This window comes from Lissotriton vulgaris, chromosome 5, assembly GCF_964263255.1.
Source record: "Lissotriton vulgaris chromosome 5, aLisVul1.2, whole genome shotgun sequence".
In the NCBI taxonomy this organism is placed as follows: Eukaryota; Metazoa; Chordata; class Amphibia; order Caudata; family Salamandridae; genus Lissotriton; species Lissotriton vulgaris.
In genome coordinates this window covers 2,305,026-2,322,919 of record NC_141693.1, presented here as the reverse complement: position 1 = coordinate 2,322,919, position 17,894 = coordinate 2,305,026, and the positions used below count along the sequence as shown (strand labels likewise).

At 49.2% G+C, this 17,894-nt stretch overlaps 1 protein-coding gene and 1 pseudogene across 1 annotated transcript in view; both read left to right on the top strand.

The window, feature by feature from the left end:
- Window positions 1–17,894, top strand: part of LOC147709948 (uncharacterized) — a 111,434-nt gene that overhangs the window by 71,980 nt on the left and 21,560 nt on the right. The window contains exon 4 of the mRNA XM_086919907.1: window positions 6,612–6,688. The gene's annotated coding sequence lies outside the window, so the exon portion shown is untranslated. The remainder of the gene's footprint in view (window positions 1–6,611; window positions 6,689–17,894) is intronic.
- LOC147709949 (uncharacterized) lies at window positions 15,796–16,787 on the top strand (annotated as a pseudogene).

Here is a 17,894-nt window from a genome sequence, read left to right as displayed (position 1 = left end):
ATTGTGGGTAAAAACGTGCTGAAAATTAATCAAGAAGCACATCAGAAACTGTTTGACCAAGGTCGCAAATTTATATTGAAGCCCAAGGGGGCCTGTCAAACAATAGCAGACTTACTCTGCATGGGATCTGTCAGTAAATTCAGTAGTCTGGGCGAGAAACCTATTTTCACTTTAACGGATTCAGCCTTGTACTCCAGGGAAAGGCGATCTGCCAAAAGAGGACAAAAAACAGAATTATGAGCCTGAAGGGGCTCCTCAAGACTTAAAACAGAGATTTTCAGAGACAAAACCAGGTCAGAATAAGACATACCTCCGCGCACGATTGAAGAATCCAGTTCTCTGTCATGCAGGGCTGGTCAGCTGTCTGCTAAATATAGACAGCTGAACAGTTAACGTGCATGCGGTGAATGCGCGTGTTAGGGGATCAGCCGCTGGATGCTGCCACTGACGGCCCAACGCGGTGGGTGTCAGAACAGAAATTGACGTGTCATTCGTGTATGATAGAAGTGACTGATCAGTTTTAAAATACAATGAACTCCTGTAATTGTGGCCTATTGCCAACATATATAGTAGTGCTTGAGAAAGTGTGAATAATTACATTAACCCTGTGTTCATTTGACCCATAGTTGTTAATGACTGAGGGCCCGATTCCAATCTCGCTGGGAAGGGCTCCAAAGGGGATCCATAGCATGCCAGCCCGATTCGGAGTCCCTGTTTCCGAACGAATCGTATCCCGTCCAGACGAGCAAGTATTATGCAAGTAACCCGTTTGCGCAGAGCGAATCTTCTCAGACCCGGAATCTGTCCGGTGCCGAATCGTACTGCGCAATGGTGCCGAATACCGACCGAGTGAGGATAATGCACGGTTCGGACAGCTGCTTCACCTCTGTCTTAGCAAGATGAATCGGCTGTCGGAATCATACTTTGGGGGTCCGTAGCAGGCCCCCCTTCATCTGGGGCCCTCCAAATCTGTCACAGATGGGTCCATGGGTCCCCCCAATCCAGGCATGCACAGTGTGGCGGGCACCTTGGGGTGCCCGCCACAGGCTGTATGCTTTTCCCCACCCACCCTTTTTTGCTATGAAGCCTGTGTATTCATCTGTACACAGGCTTCCATAGGATTCAATGGGAGGCAGAGCGAACCGAGTCTGTAAGCATACGGCTGCATCGTACTCGCTCGTTCGGACTCCCGGAGCACGTTTCGTTCGGAAAGCCCTTCAAATCCGATTCGTACAGAGGGCTTTCCTAGCAAGATCGAATTCAGGCCCTAAATGTTGAATACATCAAGAGAGTGTGACAGCAATACATATAAAGGAAAGTTTTGCATACAGAACGTTGCCATATTGCGCTGGGATTGTCATATGAAGCCGGCAATCCTGTCCTATGACAAATTACAATTGTTCTAGACAAACAGCCAATGATAAATATCAATAATGTGAGCGTATGATGGTAAAAACATGATGAATATATCCTCAAGGTATCTTCACCCAAGTATTAATACAGTGTTATGGCAGTTTTTATAAATAATAACACAGTTTTCATGAATCCATTAGTGTGCTCCGAACACTTAAACCAATGAAAAACATTGATGCTGCAGAAATACGATACTAAAAAGCATTCTACAGGACAGTAAGAATAACTACATATAGCATAAACGCATGGGCAGTTACAGGTATGTCATGATATTACATAGAGGTGTGCTGGTACATATATAGTTCAGTTCAATCATTGTAGAGGCAAGACAGCTGTGCAGTGGTAGCATCTAGTTTGTTTAGCCCATCATGGACCGTATCCCGAGAGTGCATCCATTTACACTTGGGTACATTGAGGTCTGAATTTATATCGCCGCCCCTAATGCCCAATGTAAGCTTTTCAAGAACCACCCATTAGGGACTCTCTGGTGAGTGATTGAGTGTCTGAAAGTGTTCTACCAAAGGGGCCCCCAGGGTACCACACCTGACCTTACTGCAGGCTTGCAGGATACGCACCTTGACTTTCTGGCGTGTGTCCAATATACATCTGATTGCATGGGCAAATGATGGCATAAATCACAACAGGGGTGTTGCAATTCATGTGAGTTTTATATTCAACAGTGTGCTGTTTGTAACTCAGTTGTCTAGTCTCGATAGTCAGGTTACACGCCTTGCAATGGCCGCATTTGTAATGGCCAATATCTCAGAAAGGTGCCATAAAGTGCGAATAGAGGGTTGTGGGCGGGTCTCCGGAAGAGAGTGGACCACATGGTCCCTCACACTCTAGCTCTTTTGAACAAATGCATTGTTGGGTCACTTAACTCAAGGTTGTCAGATATCAGTTTCCAGTGATTGTTCACGATTCGTCTGATATCATTATGCGGGCGCAGTAGGTGTTGACACATCATTTTGTTTGAGGGGTCATTAGTGCGTGGTTTGGGTGTTAATAAAGTCTCCCTCAGATTAAACCATGCCCTTTTCCGAGCTTGTTTCACTAGTTTCCTCTGGTATCCCCTCTCAAGAAGGCGATGGAGCAATCCTTCGATTTCTTCAAGTTAATCATCCTTATGTGTGCAATTCCATCGAATTCTCAGAAATTGCTCAAATGGCAATTTATCCCTCAAGCCTTTAGGATGATGGCTACTGTATCTCAGTAATGTGTTTCTTTCCATTGCTTTCCTAAAAAGGGTGGTGTACAGGGAATTGTGCTCCACTTTAATGGAAATATCCAAAAAGTCAATTGTCTTGTGGTCAGAATGTATCGTGAACTTGATGTCCATTGATCTGTCATTCAGCCATGCATTAGCAGGCAGTTACACCAATCGAAGGCATAGGTAGACGCTAGCTCTATGGTGAAACACTTTTGGAGAGTATTTGCGTATTTGCACATTACATTCCTTAAATACAGGATTGCATAGTTGTTTACACAGACCACTGATTTTAAGCAGTTTTAACTTACCCTCAACTGTTGACTCAAAGTCTCTTTAATCTTCTGTCCATGCCCAGGTCCGCCGCAGCTGTTTGTGCCGTTTCAGCGGAGGGCGGGATCTGGCCTCAGCACTCACTTCTGGTTACGGAAGTTGGCAGACCAGCCTTTGAGGCTCTCTGCCTCTTTCAGGCGCGTGCTGCAGCGGACACACGCAACTAGAGTGCCGCCGACGCGCCGAAGGCGTGCCAAAGGCAAGCCCATCGGCGCCCGTCCGCACCCAGACCGGATCAGGGGCCAGAACCCCTGCCGGTCAGAGGTCCCAACAAAGTATCAAGTACTCCGCAGACGAGTTATATAATTTATCGATGCCTATCCTGAAGTCTTGTAGGCACAACATAAATGTAGATACTGAGTTGCTGATATGTGGAAACTGTAACAAGGATTTTACACCGGAAAAACGCACTAAACAGCAGGTGGCAAAACTGCTTTTGCTCCCACTGAACTGTCGGTCGTTAACAAAACATAAATACGAGATGTCTGAAATACTGAGGGGAAAAATGCCAAACATCCTGTTTCTTACAGAAATGTGGCTTAAATGAGAACTCTACCCCAGATATTCTGGATGCGTTCCCGGAAGGCTATGGGATAATTATTTCACATGGAATGGGGCTGCCCTGTCATAGTGACAAATGGCATAAGATGTTTGCCTCTTTGTCAAAGGTCCTGGGAGGTTCAATAGACCCCTTACCAAGGTTTACTCTACTAGGGATCCTGGACCACTTGGGAGGCCATTGGGGTGAGCAGACCCTGGTTGGGATTGACATGATGATTGCTAACAGAGATATTGCCAAACACTGGTATTCCACAGGGTTTCCTCGCAGCTGAATGGCACTCAGGAGTGGACTGGTGTTCGAAGTAGGAAAAGTCCATATTTGCCGCAAGAGGATGTCTTCTGAAGCATGGCAACATTTGGGGAAAGTGGCGGGCCTGTTATGGACTGGGGGAACTGTTCTTCAAGGCTGACACCACAATATATGTTTTATTGCGGTATATGTAGATGTTTATTGTCTGTATTACTTCGCTATGTGCAATGTAATGTTTTGCTCATTTTCAAAATAATAAAAAAAGTTTATATTAAAAAAACCTTTTCAAATAGTCAAGTGCCAGAATTAATGTGGGTCAAAAGAAATGGTTTTATCCTGTTACTTATGCCCAAGAGCCGCATTCAGAAATAAGACTGCTACTTTATCCTAAAGTTTGTGACTATTAATGGAGATCTTATAATGCAAAATAAAAGATTGCCTGTAGTCCTAGTTCTGTGTCATAGGAATTTTCACTGAAGTCATAAATGTTATAATAATTGCCCACTGCAAGCGAGGACCCCAAAACACTTTTGTTCTGACAACCGAGAACCCCAATGAGAACATGATGGGCAACAATGAGGGCATATGTAATAATCAACTAAGACGGACCACATATGAGTGGCTAGGTTACCCTAGTGGAGGGTGGCACCACAGTGGCTTTTAAAAGAACCCTCACACACCTACCTGGTTGGTGTCATGTTTCATCATTGGCTTCCCAGCTAGGTAGGCGAATGCTACCCAGCTGTGCTGCGACCCCTGATTACAGTGGAGCGGGCTTTTTTTGTGTATTATATGTGATGGTGTAATTAAGTGTAGTGAGAGTTAAAAATACCTCTGGGAAGCTCACTAACCAATGCTTTATTCCCAGTGGCCCAGGGTATAATAAAACAAATGGATGAGATGGATAGTATGTCAAACTGACTAATTGTGTCTGAATTATCCTTTGGTCAGCAACAATGAGGGTATACTAACAATATTCTCTGGAAACTTTAAGCAGCTTCTCCGATGGCACAGCTTAAAAGCCAATGTTATATTATGTATCACCCTAAGGTCCCCAAGAGTGAACAATATCTAGATTATGTTGTATTGACATGGTTAGATGATGCCAGAAGGGCTGTGCTATTTGAACCAATAAGAGTTGGGGAAATAAAAGGGGCTATAGATAGCCTGGCACACAGATAGATTTACTAAAGAATTTGATAAGGCATATCAACACATCCTAGCAACGCGTTTACAGCCACTTTACGAAGATGTGCCGGAGAACGACACACTTCATACAAGAGCAAGAGAAGCTGTGATCACAGCTGTTTTCTAAAAACAGGGAGAAACAGTACACACTGTGTCATATGCCCTCTAGATGTGGATAACAAAGCTTAGCCTGCTTAATAACACAGTGACTCAAACTTCTCCGGCTGTAAATATGGTTGGTTAATAGAGTGGGATTTATGCAGGCAGAGCAACTTCTAAGATCTTGTTTTACATTGATGTATCAGATACTCCCGGAAGTTATGTTACGTTAAGGTAATTTGTAATCACATACGAATCACCCCAGAAGGGGTATCTCAGCGCAGCAGAGGATTGCCGGCAGCAGTAATGCAGAGATTATAAAAGCACTGTTTTGAGCATCTTTCTAAATTTGCATTGGTCAGGACATATCTGAATGTAGTAAGGCAGTTGATTCCAGTACAAGGTGGCCAAAAACAAAGAAGACCTGCTTCCTGCTCTCATCTTTCTGATACGTGGAACAGTGAGCAAGGCTTTGTCGCTGGACCTAACTGGACAATAGGGTTTAAGCTTCTGGCTAAGGTACATGGAACCTTTGCCTGTTAGGGACTTGCAAGTGAGGCAGCAGGTTTCGAAAACAACTCCTTTTCTGACAGGCAGTCAGTGCAGGGATTTCAGAAGAGGAGAGGAAGCAGTCCCGAAGGGAAGGTTACAAATAAGACGGGACGCTGTGTTTTGTATAACTTGAAGCTTCGAAAGTAGAGTCTCGTTAGCAGAAGTCAGTAGGGTGTTGCAGTAGTCAATCTGCTTACATTGCCTGGAAGTTCAAACTGTGGAAGTCTTTTTAGTAGTATCTAAAATGTTTGATTCCTTAGATTGGGCATTCTTCATGTCAGTGTTAGGAAGAACAGGCATAGGTAGCTATATGCTAAATATGCTAAGATTGCCATGCTCCACTTCACTGGCAGTGAAAGAATGCAGAAGAGCAAATAGTTCCTCAGTCTTTAAAGCAAGAAATGTAAATCCTACTAAGCCTTTTACAAATCCTTCTCTTGCATGGCCCCCTCACGCTGGAACTCTCTTCCTGATAACACCAGATGTGAAGAATTTGGCTGTTTCTGGAATAAACTAAAATGATTTCTCTTCAAACAATACTTAAATGTTTAAAATCAGATCCTAGGATGTCAACCTCTTTAGAGACAGTTCAGAAACTCTCCAGCACTCTTCGCAATACGCAATACCCTTACTAGTCACTTCCCCCAACTCTAGTTCTGAGTTGGTCAAAGCCTTTCTGATTTGTTATTGACTTGTAACTGTTATTTGTACACTTAGATATCTGTGTGTAGATAGGTGCCATATAAGATCTGTTAAGCAATCAATATAAAAAGTAAATTATATTGACACAACAGACATAATGCATAACAATAGGGTGTAGGCGTGGGCTGTTTAAACACTCCCCTCCAATTGGCGAAAACAGGGTCTTACCAGTTGGAAGTCTGTTCCAAACTTTTATTGTAAAAGAAAAAATATTTTTCTCCCCTGCCCGATCCCAGTACGATGTGAATTAGGACAAGGTCTCAAATTTCTTCTCACACTCGCCTTTTGTCTCCTCATCCCTTCTAGGTTCCTTTAACTAGTAATCCAGACGGGGGAGGGTCCGTGGCTTCCTCTACCTCCAGGAGTACTTGGAATAATGAAAGGTAAGTGTTGATAAAAAAGGATGAGAACCTTCAAGGTCATTCATCCACACTCTCCTTTCTCAGCTTCTGCTCGTCTTTCATGTCTTCTTTTTTTATCCTCTGATCCCCTGGTCAGAGTCACTGCTCTTACCCTGTGCAGCTCCACCGTTAAGGGTCTGCCCTGAAGCGCCAGCCCGAGTTCCTCTGGTAGGTTTTCGAGGCCTTCCTCTACCCGCTGGCTCCTGCCTGCATCTCATCCCTGGTTTTCTGGTGGAAGAGCAGCCTCCTCGATCAAGGCCAAACAGCAGCCCTCATCCTCCTGGAACTATCAGCAGCCTTCGACACTGTCTCCCACCACACACTAGCCACCAGACTCTACGACACTGGCATACAAGGAAAGGCCGTAGACTGGATACGCTAATTTCTCACCAGAAGAACACAGAGAATAAGATACCCGCCCTTCGTCTTTGAACCAACAGAGACCAGACGCGGGGTACCCCAAGGATCCTTCCTCAGCCCCACCCTCTTTGACATATACATGGCTCCCCTTGCAGCCATCGCCAGAAACCATTGTCTCAACGTCGTCTCCTACGCCGATGATACCCAACTCATCTGCTCCCTCACCAAGGAACACAACATCATCAGGCACAACTTCCAAGAAGGGATGAAAGCCGTCGCAAACGCATCCACCCCAACAGACCATGCATGTAACCGTGGCATCATACTGGACTCATCGCTTACAATGAATCACCAGATCAATGCCGTCTCCTCCGCATGCTTCAACACCCTTCGTATACTTTGTAAAACATTCAAATGGATACGCGCAGATTCCAGGAAAATGGTCACTCGCGCCCTTATCATCAGCGGACTGGACTACGGCAACACCCTCTATGCCGGAATCAGCAAGAAACTCCTCCACAAAGTCCAGACCGTCCAGAATGCTGCAGCCAGACTAATTCTCGATATTCCAAGACACAACCACATCACCCAACAACTCCGCAACCTCGACTGGCTCCCCGTCGAAATAAGGATAACTTTCAAGCTTCTCACGCACGCATACAAGGCCCTCCACAAATCAGACCTCAATACCCCAACAACCGTCTCTCCTTCCATGCACCCAAGAGAAACCTACAATCAGTCCACCTCTCCCTAGCCACCGTCCTGCGCTTCTACAGGAACAGAGCAGCTGGAAGGTCCTTCTCCTACCTTGCAGCCAAGACATGGAACAAGCTCCCCCTCTACCTCTAGCAAAGCCTGACACTTCACCAGTGCGGGAAAACCATCAAGACTTGGCTCTTCGAATGACCCAACAGAGTTACACACCTCCCCCCTTCAGTGCCTTGAGACCCCAATGGGTGAGTAGTGCACTCCACAAAAACTCTGATTGATTGATTAAACCTGAAAGTCTTTGTATTCTCCTCCCCTCTCTGCATTTGCTGATGCCCATGTATTAGATCGAGGGTGGTGGCAGCTCCTCGCTCTTCGCTCGTGTGCTGAGGCAGACTGCGAGTCACTCTGTGGTATTAATTACTCTTCTGCTCACACTCCCTACCTGCTATCTGCTTTTTACTCCGCTTTCATATTTAAACATTTTTTTAATTGTGCGCTTTCTGGAAACAGTTCTTTCTTCCCTCACACTTACCTTGGCTTGTAGTGTGCTCCCCCTGCCCCGGTCCACCGCAGCTCTTTGTGCCGTTTGTTGTGGAGGGCAGGGCGCCATCTTGTGTGAGTCTCGAAGCCCGGCGGGACCCTAGGCAGCGGTCTAGCTGGGGGAGGGGCTTGGGCATAAATTGATTGGCAGTGTGGGGCTCGATGCAGTAGATCGAGGGTGGTGGTAGCTCCTCGCTCTTCGCTCGTGTGCTGAGGCAGACTGCGAGTCACTCTGTGGTATTAATTACTCTTCTGCTCACACTCCCTACCTGCTTGCTGCTTTTTACTCCGCTTGCATATTTTAATTTTTTTTAAATTGTGCGCTTTCTTGAAACAGTTCTTTCTTCCCTCACACTTACCTTGGCTTGTAGTGTGCTCCCCCTGCCCCGGTCCACCGCGGCTCTTTGTGCCGTTTGTTGTGGAGGGCAGGGCGCCATCTTGTGAGTCCCGGAGCCCGGCGGGACCCTAGGCAGCCGTCTAGCTGGGGGGGGCTTGGCCATAAAACGCACATGTCAGCCCGGACGCGCAGCGGGCGCGCCAAAGCCAAGCCCCTCTGCGCCCCTCCGCACCCCGGCAGCGTCCAGCGCCAGCCACTCTGGTCAGGTAGTGCCGGACGTAAGCCATAATAAGCTTGTCTATACCCGCGATGACCTGCGAGCTCTTAAGGGGGTTGGCTGTGGCAGGGGCACTCAGTGGGATGTCAACTATAGCTCCCCAAGAGCCTGCCCGCTTTGCAAATTCCATTTTGACACCAATCCAAGACACCCCTCTACCTCTGATCTTGGAGAACCTACGATTCTGGCTGCGCTCATTAATGCGCGCTCAGTGGTTAAGCACGCAGCAGATATCTCCGAGCTTCTGTCCGTTTCTAAACTAGACGTGCTCTTCATTACGGCGACATGGCTCAGTGAGTCTTGTGCTCCGGTAGTGGAGTTTGCAATTCCAAGGGGCTACAAAATTGGCAGAGGGGATCGCGGCATCGGGAGAGGAGGGGGGACGGCAGTGGTGTTCAGGGATACCTGGTCTTTTACCAGTGCGGCCATTGGGGACTGGGAGGGGGGAAGCCTTGGACTTCGCCTTAACCCTCTCCCCTCACTTTACCCAGGGCGGCACTTTGGTCTATTGTCCTCCTGGTTCCTCTGGAGCGTTCCAGAAGGCTTTTGATAATATCATCATACCTCGTGCCCTCCGTTACTCTAAGTTCCTCCTCCTCGGGGATTTTAACATTCATATGGACTCCCCAGCTGCCCGCGATGCCGGGTTGCTTCTTGATTCCCTGGACTTGGTGCAGCTGACTCACTATGGGAAATTGCCTTCCCATGTGGGGGGACACCTTATCGATTTGGTCTGCTCGAATTTTCCTATTAAGGTTGAGGAGCCTGAGCCGGTGCCCTGGTCGGACCACCATTTGATTAGATTCTCTTGGTCCCCAGGCAGGCCGGTCAGAAGCCCGCTCTTGCTGCCCGATCTTCCGGGCTTTCGATGGCCCTACTCCAGTCCTGTCCAATCCCCGCCGCCGATCTGGAAGGGGCGGTGGATAGTTTTGAGAGCTGGATCAGGCAGGGGGGCAGCGCCAGTTCCAAAGCCACTCAAAACCGCAACCGACGTTCTCTCCCCTCACAGCACTGGTTCTCTAATCGGCTCAGGGATTTGAAACTGGGGTGTAAAAAACTGGAATACATTTGGTGTCAGAAGTATTGCCCGTTGGCCAAGAGGAAGCTGCGCATGGTGCAGAGGGGTTACTACACAGCCATTAAGAGCTTTCTATCCCCCGTTGCGGAACAAAGGATGCTGCCTGTTTCACACCCATGGTGTGAGGAGTTGTCCACTTTTTTTGTGGTCAAGATATCAAAGATTCAGGACAGTGTCAGCTTTCAGCCTAGAATCAGGGAGCCTCCTTCCCTTGGATTCCCTCCCTCTTTGTGTACGGCCGCCTATCAGCTTACTTCTTTTATACCTGTAGCCAAGGCTGGTATCCAGACCATCCTTGGCTCCCTCAAGTCTTGGTCAACAATTGATCCTTGCCCGGCACGGGTTTTAGCGGGGGTAGCTAGGGAGGTCTGTACAGCAGTGGCTGACATCGTGAATCTTTCCCTTCAGACTGCTATGGGCCCAATGGAAACAGGCTAAATTGCTTCCCCTCCTTTAAAAACCCTCACTCGACCCGGCTGTCCCCGCCAACTACCGGCCGATTTCGCTTCTTCCAGCCTTGGCCAAGGTCTGCGAAAAGGCGGTCTTTAGGCAGCTGGAGAACTTTGTGGAATCTTCAGGTGCTCTGCATCCAGCTCAGTCGGGATTCAGATCTGCATATAGCATGGAGACCGCGCTGGTGGGGATGTCGGAGGCGATTAGGGAGTGTCTGGATAGGGGCAGCAGGGCGGCCCTGATTCTACTTGACCTCTCTGCCGTCTTTGATACGGTGCCCCACCAACTGCTTCTGGCCCGGCTATCTGCTATTGGCATTTCTGGCTTGGCCTGGGAGTGGGTCAGGTTGTTTCTGGACTCTCGCACACAGCAGGTCTGCATGGCCTCCTGCTCTTCGTCTCCTAGGAACCTGGCTACAGGGGTTCCGCAGGGTTCCACCCTGAGCCCCCTTTTATGTAACATTTATTTAACCCCACTGGTATACCTGGCAGAGAAGCTAGGTGCGAAGGTGATAGCGTATGGTGACAATACCCAGCTGCTATTCACATGGGAAGGTGCGGACTTGGACACTACCACCACTCAGTCGTGCCTTGCATCGATATTCTGCTGGCTAGCCCAGGCCTCTCTGAAGGGCAATGAGGAGAAGTCTGAGGTGCTTTTATACAGCCAGTTTCCCTCAGACATCAAGACAAGCGCTATGGCCGCCTGATTTTGCTTGCCCGCATTTTGAGGCTGGACCCGTAAAAAATCTGGGGGTGTGGTTCAGCAAGGACCTCCGGTTTATTGATCATGTTAAAAAATTGACAGGGGTCTGCTTTGGCACCCACAAAATACTCAGAAGGGTCTTCCCCCTGCTCCCGAGAGTGGCCAAAGAGGCAGCGGCTCGTGCTTTAATCCTCTCACGGCTGGACTATGCCAATGCTTTGTTCATAGGTCTACCGGGCTACCTGCTGCAAAAGCTCCAATCAATACAGAATGCCACGACCAGACTTCTGAACAATGCTACGAGTAGATCCAGTGCTAGTCAATATCTACGGGAGCTGCACTGGCTACCGGTGGCGCAGCGAGTGCAGTTTAAAGCTATTACCCTAGCCCACCGTGCCCTGCATGGACACGGTCCTGCCTATCTTAGGAAGCGCTTCTCCTTTTATGTGCCTACCCGACTTCTGCGGTCTGCTTCCACTCGCCGGCTGATTGTCCCACGTTTCCGCAGAGTCCGTTTAGGAGGCCAGTCTCTTTCGGTGAAAGCGGCTGCTGCCTGGAATTAGCTCCCTATTAATCTTCAACTCATCCAAGAGTTCCATCTTTTTAAAAAACGTCTGAAAACTAATTTGTTTAGCCTTACCATCTAAGTGACCCACCTTCCTGCCTCTGCCCACTCGCGCCAGGACACTCATTGAGTATTAGTGCTCGTAAAAAATCCTTTATAACATAACATAACATAACATTAAGAAACTAAGGTGTTATAACTTCTCCTTCTGCCTCATGGCTTCTTGAATAACTCAGCACTGGGGCTCTTGTCTCTGCTATTATTATCTTTTCTGGGAGTATGGCCTCTAAGAGACCACCTTAGTTTACCTTAGTATGGCACTCCCTCTATATTTTTTCCCTGAACTGTTTCTTTTCAGTATGAGACTTTGGTCATCTAAGGTGGCTGGCCCATCCTTTTCTACCTTTTCTATATATAGAGAGAAAGCAACACAAACAAACCCGAATCAGAAATATAAAACAACTCCCCACCACACATCTGGTAAGCTATGGTTCTCCTCCTGAACCATGGTGGGAGTTAAGGCAAGGGGTGGGGTGTCAGTGCCCACCAGTCTCCTTCTTCTTCTCTATACTGGCATTATCCAATAGGTTTCTTGGACTCAGTTCAACATCTTCCAAGTCTAACTTGAGTCCAAACAGCCGGAGACAATCTTGTTTCCTTCATAGGTTTGTGGTACAGGAAAGCATTTTTCTCTGGCCTGGACCACCTATTAAAAATGTGTCCCATCAAACCCTCCTAAGAATCATTCCAGCATCCTAATTTCTCCTGAGGAACACGGTTATATGTCAGGACTGGAGGCTCCGATTATGCTTCTCTCTTTTTACTGTAAAATTCACAGCAGCCAGTCAGACCAGAGAAAGACAATAACTACATTTCCCATGTTTGCCCCACATGAGTCACAGTCCATTGCTCCAGTTGCCCTGCTAAACTGTTCCTAACACAATGCCTCTCAATTGCCTCTCCCCTCTTTCCATCTGATGTTTACTTTATTGTATTTTTCTCATGCTGTTATATACTTTATTGTACAGTTGTGGGTTGCTTTAATTGAGTTTTTAGGGATGTGTGTATATATACTGAGCTTCTTATAATACAAAGAGTTTTCTGGTGATTTTGTTTCTCAACCCGAAGCAGGTCTCTGTCTGAGGTTGGGAAGCGGCGCGTGCACTGGGACCGGCACACAAAGTCCTATTTCTGTTTGAATGTTGGATCAAGTCGTTGTGCTTAATGGTCTTGGCATTCAGAAAAAGAGAACATCTGCAAATAAAGCTTCCCCCATGACCTGGAAGGACTCTCCAAGGCTTTAAAATAATTAAATACAGGATCATCCTGAAGGACAGGTTATATTAAGACCTCAGTATAATAACAGTGATATATTGCTGTGGCAATAAGTAGCGCAGCTCACACCCCTAAGAACTCTGGTTCAACCCTCCATATTCCTACCCTGTGTATCAGTGGGGTAGAATTCATTTCATATCAGCTGAATTAAAGCTTAAGTATGGCCAAGTCTGATCCTTACAGTGTAGATATCTATGAGGAATATTGCAACCATTATTATTATATGGAGTAGGAGCTGATGGAGGCATTACAAAACGTGTGCAGTAATCCGTAAATAGGGCCTTCGCACTTGCACCAGGCGGTTGAAGAGGTATGTTCAGAGCATGCCACACCAAACCTCGCCACGCAACACAGGGACCGTGAACCAAAAAAGAGTAAAGCTAAAACAAAGACAAATAAATGGCAGCATTCAGAACAAATTATCTAGAACCAACCTCACAGATCATGAGTATAGCGCTTTGGAACCCTCGACCTGGGGCAGAAAGAGGGTGAGGATTCGGACATTGCATCTGACCAGTCAACTCCGTCAGATCATTCCCAGCGGTATTCCATACCCAATCCCAGAAGCCGAAAAAGGGGACTTCCCGTCCAGATGCAACTGCATCTGGACGGGACTTTCGGTCCCAATGACATAGTCCATCCCCAGTCTTCCTTTTTGACTCCCCTAGCACTATTGGCAGATTATGTTCAATCTCTATTGCATGGCGGCTTTGCCAAGGAGGTGCACAGTTGCCTTGGAGCTGAATACCCATGGCCTGTTCTTCCTGGCAATTTAGCGATAATGCTGGAATTAGATCCGGACATGGCAACTTTCTTAAAAAGAGTTCTCCAGAGATCATAAAAAAGGAATTGGCAGGTGCTGACAGGATAAGCTGTTAGATCTCTCAGGTCCAGTTTCAAAAATCTGGTAAATGGCTTCCCAGTTGAGCACAACAAGCAATCTGCCAGCTTGTGAATGACAAATGTGCGCTTTCAGTAAAACGTAAATGATCAATTCCTATACGGATAGAACAATCGCTCATTGAGCTTGCAAAGGCAGATGCCGGTCTGGTAGCAAATAACTATTTATTTGGCGATCCATTTGTAAACGATTATGGGAAATTTGTGTTCATGTTTACTGCCCTAGATAAGGCTCAAGTCTCTTTAAAGAAAGTCTTTTAGTCTGGCCTTTTTGGGTGGGCAGGACTTTATAGCGGGCTGTCATCATGCTGGTCCTATTACCAAGGTTCTCAAAGCCGTTTCTCAATCCGCAGGAGAGATGGTTAGTTTGATGATTCAAAATGAGCCCTTCTCCCCTCTTGAGCCCATGGTGGCAGTGGGAGATACAGATGTGGAGGCTTCCAAATGGTCACCCAGTACAACACAGGAATAAATATTGCAGGTAAAGTTATACAAGCAATACATGTCATTTTGAGTGGGACAGGATATGCTTCTTTCTTTCACAGTTGAATTCAATTGACAAACATGCATGTGTGCTTGCAACTGTACAAGGTTTAAAAATAGAGTTTTATGGCTTCCCTCATCAGCATCCGCTTCCCCCACTGCTTACTTTTTTCCATCAAGAACACAGCTGTAGGGGGGCGTGGCCAGGCGCCGGCGAAGATGGCCGCCTAATTCCCTAGCTCCGTCGGAATCGGGGCTGTCCCCTGAAATCCGACCAATAATCCTAACCGGGGCGCTCTGTAATCGGCGCCCTGGCTCCCTGCTGACCTGAGCGACCGCGTGTAGAAGAAACGGAGCCGGCCCGCCACTGGGAGCTGCGTCGCGGCTCACCTCGCTTTGCTGCGGATCCGCGGACTGGGGCATGGAGTTCCTGGTCGGGCGAGCACTGTAATCAAGGTCCCGGCCTTGGGGCCTGCGTCGCCGTCTGCCAGGCGCTGGGCGGGGCGTCTGCTTCCCCGAGCTTGCCGCATACCAAGGGACTCCTCCTGTGGGGTGCGGACCATCTGCAGAGGTGTGGGGACCCCCGGGGGTGCCGTGGCGGCCCTCAAGGGCAAAAATTCTCCAGAGGACGGCGGCTTGACCCGGCGGCGGGGAACCGGCGAGTGAGGCCGGCGGTGCGCACGGGCACCGGAGACTCTGCGGCCCGGTGAGAGACCTCGTATCACCACTGGCGGGGCCCATAAGTGAGTGTGCGGCTGTGGAGGGCCGACCTGGGCGTTCTGCCATTGACGCCCTGGCCCCCTGCTGAACTGAGCAACCGCGGGCTGCAGCAACGTAGCCTGCCAATCACCTGAGGCTGCATCGCGGCTCCCTTTGTGACTGCGGCGGACCCGCGGCCTGGGCCCGGGGCTCCTGGCAAGTAAACATTGGACTCGGGGCCCTGCCTTAGGGTCTGCGTGCCATTTGCCCGGCGCTGGGCGGAGTGTCGGCTTTCCCGAGCTTGCAGCTGTTTGTGACATGCAAACTTTGGGGCCAATCTGGGGTGGCAAGGGCATCCCTGCGCAGTGTCGCATATTTGACCATGGATTGATTAACCCTCAGAGGTGACGGAAACCACCGCGTACCGCTAACTGCTGCGGGCGGAGCTGCAGGGAGTCGGAGCGAAGTCGTCCTTAGCAGAGGCCGTCGGGCTGGTGCTGAGGCCGCTATACACGCCGCAAACCAAGTGGTGATTGCCCCGCGACAAGACATCCCTGACCCCACGAAGGGGAGACCCTCGCCCAAAAGACCTTTCCTGCCGAGGGTTGGCGCGGTAGTCGGATCGCAGGAGCACTGCCCGAGCAAGATGAGACCAAAAGGAGGGGCAGTTCCCCATACGAACAAATTAGATAAGTATGCAGTGCCCCTAACTCAATCAGAGACTGGTGCTACATCCGGTGACCAGTCCTGCCAAGCAGAGCCTTCCCTGACCTCCATCATGGCCGCTATCCAGACCCTGGGCACGACCCTTGAGTCCAAAATGGACAAGATCTCAATCGAGATGAACTTACTTCGCACGGACCTAGGTAAGACCACGGAGCGCTCTAAGGCTAATGCCACGGACATACAGGAGCTACAGGCCTGGGGGAAAAAGCTCGAAAGCCAGATCAACGATCTAGTCCACCAGCATCGACAAATGGCCTTGCGGCTCGAGGATCAGGAAGGGAGGGCCCGAAGGAGCAACATCCACGTGGTAGGCGTGCCGGAAGAAAAAACAGAGGGGCTCAGTGTGGAACTGTTCCTCGAGGACCTCATCCTCAACCACTTGAAGCCCAAGAGGTTGTCCAAGATTTTTACAATTGAACGGGCCCACCGAGCACCAGTCCCAGGACAATAATCGCCAAAATATTGAACTACAGAGACCGCGACGCTATCCTACAGGTGGCCAGGCAAGAGGGTGATTTGCAATTTGAAGGAGCCACCATCCGTTTCTTTCGTGATTTCATGCTGCAGGTCCAGCAGGAGAGACGCTCCTTTCTGGGAGTGAACGCTGCGCTCCGCGATCGGGGCATCAAGTACATGTACATGATGTTCTTCTCTGCCAAGCTAAAGATAATCGTGGGAGGAAAGTCACACTTCTTCACATCACTGGCTGCGGTCCAGGAATGGCTCGACTCGGCGGCACCGGCGGAACAGGAGCTGCAGGGCCGAGGCGGTTGGCGGGAGAATCGGGCCCCATTTCCTGGTTCTGCGGCGGAACAGTCGGAGGTGGAGGTGGAGGCGCGGAGTCAGATATCTTGGCGCTCCAGATCGGCAAGCCCCCGCGGAGATCCGACAAGAGATGCGGCTGTCTGCTGAGACCCTGGATTGAGACACCATCCCCAGCCGAACTGTAACGTATTATCTATTTGTATTGTGTACATTTTCTCCTTAAAAGCATCAATGGGGGGGGAACTTTATGTCCGCTCACTTGCTGCTATGGCTCTATTCCCGGACGCTGGACGCTTAAGGGATGCAGGACCTTCAGTTTGGGGACAGCACCGAGACGGAGGCCGGAGCTTGGGCTTGCCCACGTTCTCCGGTACAAAGTTCCTCGGGAGATGGGGTAGCTCCCTCACTCCTGAGTTAGGGTGGGGCGATAGGCGCTCTGCTAGTTGGGGCAGTGGGCAGTGGGTAGTTCGAAACCTACAGAGCAGGGGGCAGGGTGGGGGGGGAAGTTGTTTTTGGGGCACTGAGTGAGTGGGTCATGGTGAGTTTGGAAGGAGGGGAGGAGCGGGGTTGTTGAGACGGGGGAAGGGTGGAGTTGGGGGTAGTTGGGGAAGATGTTTGTATGGTCACGTTTGTATGGCAAGGGTGAGCCCCAGGGGCGCGCACAGACACTTGGAGTGGGACTGAAAGGGAAACAGGGTTAAGGCTGAGAGTTGGGATAAGAGTCTCAAAATGTTGACCTGTAACGTTAATGGGCTGGGGGACAAGCTCAAACGCACCACTGTGCTGCAATTTGTGAAGCGACACATGCCTGATGTTGTAATGCTGCAGGAGACTCATCTGCTTGGCAATACTTGCCACGCGCTAAATAGGTACGGCTACACCCTGGCAGTTCACTCTGGCTTTACCACGGGGTCCCGTGGGGTAGGTACCCTCCTAAAACGCAATTTACCTTTCCTCCCTGATTACACTGCAGTTGACCCACAGGGCTGTTTTGCCACGCTCTCCGGGATTTGGGAGGGGCGTAGGCTTACACTGGTGTTTGTCTATGTCCCGCCGGGCTTGCAGTCGCAGGCATTTATTGATCTCGGGACCCTCCTCCTTTCCCTTCCGATGGGCAATTGTTTATCAGAGGGGACTTCAACGCTGTGGTGTCGGGGGCCTTGGACAGACATCCGCCTAGGGACACACCTAGGGGACAGAGATGGCTCGGAGATTTCCTAGAAAGATTTGGCCTCACTGACTTGTTGCGCCTTG